Here is a 4,089-nt window from a genome sequence, read left to right on the forward strand (position 1 = left end):
AGTCATGAAAATTCCCCTCCTTCTCTTCATCTTCTGTCTTTCTCTTACCTTGAAGTCTTCTTATTCTCTGTCCATCTCTCATATAAAGAGTCCCCCAAGTTCCCCTTGGCCATTTTCTCAGATACCATTTCTTCACTGGTAATCATATCTGCTTCTACCGTTTCAATTATCAACCACAGGCTGATGATTCCCAGAAATCGATGCCTTCAATCCTAATGCTTCTTTGAGCTCCACACCCAATTTCCAACAGACTCTGTATTTCTCTTTGTAGCCACTTTCTGGACATCTCCATCTCAATCTCCCTATGTAGATAATGGTGACTGACATCTGAAAGTAAGTCAGATATATATTATGAGCCTTTTGCCACTGTTTGTGATGATCTATGAGGCAATGTCTTAGAGAGAAGCTGGTTCAAACCATGCAAACCATTCAAATCTCATTTTATTTTCAAAGAACTGGGCAGGATTTGGGGGAATCTGTATATAAGACTCTATGATGAAACAGAAAAACTAGATAAACATGAGACAGCTTAAAATGAGTATGGGAATAGAGCTTGTAGGAATTCACCAAGCTGAATAAGGGAGCAGTGAAGTTCCCAAGAGATCTTCTGTGCTATTACATGAATCTCTTCCCTCCTTTCTTTGTATTGGTCAGAGGTGGGAACATCATTTAGGATGGAGCAATGAGAACCTTCCCAGGATTTTTAGACTTAAAGTCAAGAAAGAACCAAAATATTCTGTCTTCAACAGCTAAATGTCCTAGAGAAGCACAAGGTGGTCAACAAAGAGAAAAAGGAGGACACCATTGCTTAAGATGGAAAATAATTCTTTATGAACTTGTGTGTTATCCTTGCACAGAGGCTATGCTAATCTTCTTTTGTATCATTCCAATTTTAGTGTATTGCTACAAAGTGATGACTGGAAAAGATGCCTGGTAGTATTCAAGTCCCAGGTTCTGTCTCTCTTTGAAATGCTACTCTGTTACTGCCCTTAGCAAGATTTGTTTTTCTTTGGTCAAAAGAAAGGAATGAAAACCCACTCCAACTCTTTAAGGCTAGTCAGGTTCATTCTTGAAACCAAAGGAGTTTTACTGAAGACAGTCACCAAAGCCTGCTGTACCTCTGCAATGATAGGGTCACCTGTTCCTGATTTTTCTTTACCTCTGATGGATGAAGTGCCCCTGTGCTGGTTTGAATACCCAGAAAAAGCTATGTTTTAATTCTAATCAATCTTGCAAGAGCAATGGTTTCTTCTAATCGCTATTCAGTTGGAAACTTGGTTAGGCCATCTCCACAGAGATGTGACTCAATCGATTGTGGGTATTAAACTCGATTAGATGGAGACATGTCTCTATTTATTCTACGTGGGTCTTTATTCCCTTACTGAAATCCTATAAAAGAGGAGAAATTTTTGGAGAGAGTTCCTTGAGAGAACAAGGAGAGAACTGCAGAACCATGACAGAATGGCGAGAGCCACAAGGAGAACCCACACAGACAGAGACCTTTGGAGATGAAGGAAAATGCCCCTGGGGAGCTTCATGAAACAAGATGGAAGAGAAAGCTAGCAGACTTCCCCATGTGCCCTACCAGCTGAGAGAGAAACCCTGAACATCATTGGCCTTCTGGAACCAAGGTATCTTTCCCTGGATGCCTTAGATTGGACATTTCTATAGACTTTCTTTAATTGGCCTTAGAACTGTAAACTTGCAACTTATTAAATTCCCCTCTTTGCAAGCCATTCTGTTTCTGGTATATTGCATTCTGCCAGCTAGCAAACTAGAATAACGCACAATGACATTGTGCTTATATTTATGCTCCTTGCAACCTCGCACAGTATCTCACATAGAGAAGGTGCCTAGCTAGCATACTTTGGGATCCTTTCCTGCAGCATAATCCAGTGACGACACGTTTTTTTATTTGGCAGTCTGATTCACATATCACCCGTGTGTGCCTTATCACCAGTTATTTGCAGTGGAAGTTTGACCAGGATACACAAGCTAGAGTGTGACCGAAAGAGGTCTGGCTTTGATCTTGGCTCTGCCACCAAGCAGCTTTCCATTGTCACACTCTGATCTCCATTTCTCACTGCTCCTTGTGCATGCTAAAACAAAAAGGCTATTTTTTTTTAACAATCAGATATGTGTCCTCAATAAACTGCTTTCTTAGATTAGTAAAAAAAAATTCTAAACTACAGAACAGCCTAACATGCCCTCTCAGCATGCACCTTGTGAAGAAGGCAGGAAACATGGGGAAAGCAGGAAGGCCACAATGACTAGGCAGAACAGCCTCTTAGAAAAACTATCAGAAAGACATACATCTTATGCCAAGGTCTTTTGTCAGCCCCCTCCCTTCTTTTGACCGAAGGATTGGGTTTAGCCTCTGCTCCTCTGTGACATTTCACTCCTCTTCTATTTCATTCCAGGCATTCAACTCCAGTGATTTATTTTGGAAATGTTATCATTTGCTAGCTTAGCTTTTATCTCAGTTGGATGCCTTTCCTGTTTCACTGCTTTTCTTTCAAGGAGGCAGAGCCCACACTTGACTCTGGGAATTTTATTCAACACACCCCTGTTGTTAGATGAAGTAGGGAAACTTTGATTAAAAAGCCTACGCAGAACTTGGGTGATGGCCTAGGATGTGTATCTGCCACCCTCTGAAGGCTGAAGGAGAGATAAAGTGAATGGAGCCTCTGTTTGGGATACTGGCCCAGTAAATAAACCCCAGTTGGGTGGGACCCAGAGGATGTTCTGCTCGTGTCGGCATGGAGCAAAAGCCTTTAAGGAAATGGCTCCAAATGATGATTCTGGGGTTATGAGTGGCGAGCTAAGATTCCTCTGCCGCCCAGGTCTGTTTCTGATCATGCAAAATCAGTCTTCACAGACAATGAAAAATTGCTGTTTTGGGATTCTGGGACTGTGAGAGACAGGGATGGCATTAAAGGGAAGCCAGAAATACAAAGCTAGGATGATGGAAAAGAAGACTCTGCAAGTAATTGGCAAGGAGTAGCACTTTGGCAAATGTTGAAAATCATCACCATCATCATCATCATAATAACACTTTATACTTAACTAGAATTTTAAAAAGTTGTATATACAAATTACATTCATAATCATTAACACACTTGTTCTTATAAAATTTCAAGGGCTAAAACTATGCAGAGGAGGGAAACCATGATGTAATGTCATTGATAATCTGAACAACACCCAGAAGGGAAAACCAGTTATCCAAGACTGATTGTAGAAAGAAAAAAAATATTTTAAGAGGTAAAAATTGAAACCCAAAATGTTATATGGGAGAATTTATTAGCCTCTTGATTGGTGAGGGAAGTCAGGCCTTGCTTATCAATTCATAAGGTTCAGAAACATACAGGAATTTATCACAATTTAAAACTTAGATTGACGAAAATCATCTTGCAAACAAATGACAAAAGACAAGCTATGAGAAAATATTTTAAACAAAAAGAATTGATATCCTATAAATCAACAGAAAAAAACAAGTAACTAATTCAAAAATAAGCAAAAGAAATGAATAAGCATGTCACAAAATAAGAAAGTAAAATAACTAATACGCATATGGAAATGTACTCAATGTCTCTAGTAATCAAGGAAGAAATAAATATATAAAGATACTTTCACCCATCAGATTGGCAAATATTAAGAACATTAATAATATCCAGAGTTAATAAGGATGTAGGAAAATAGCATTTGTATCTATTGGTAGGAGTATAGAGTATTAAAAATTATTTTGGAAGGCACTTTGGGTAATCCAAAAAATTCAAAATGCACATACTGTTCAAACAGGAATTCTATATCTTGGAATTGTTCTTAAAGAAATATTTACATGTGGGAACAAAGATGTTTGTAAAGGATGTTCATTTCAGCCTGTTTATAAGAGCAAAGTTGGAGAAATATAAAGACATAAGGGAATCGTTAAATAAAATGTAACGCATCCTTATAATGGATACTATGCAGTTGTTAAAAAGAATAAGGAAAACCTATGTATACTAACATATGATGCATAAGATATACAGTTAAATGAAAATGAGAAAAGCACAAGACATTGGGTATTATGTGATTCCATTTATGTAAAAG

General features: G+C 38.3%; 1 non-coding gene across 1 annotated transcript; it reads right to left on the reverse strand.

Annotated features, from left to right (window-relative positions):
- Positions 1 to 809: 809 nt before the first annotated feature.
- Positions 810 to 919, reverse strand: LOC143685414 (U6 spliceosomal RNA). Its single transcript, XR_013176644.1, has one exon. It is a non-coding gene; the product is annotated as a U6 spliceosomal RNA (small nuclear RNA).
- Positions 920 to 4,089: the final 3,170 nt, after the last annotated feature.

This window comes from Tamandua tetradactyla, chromosome 5, assembly GCF_023851605.1.
Source record: "Tamandua tetradactyla isolate mTamTet1 chromosome 5, mTamTet1.pri, whole genome shotgun sequence".
NCBI classification, from domain to species: domain Eukaryota; kingdom Metazoa; phylum Chordata; class Mammalia; order Pilosa; family Myrmecophagidae; genus Tamandua; species Tamandua tetradactyla.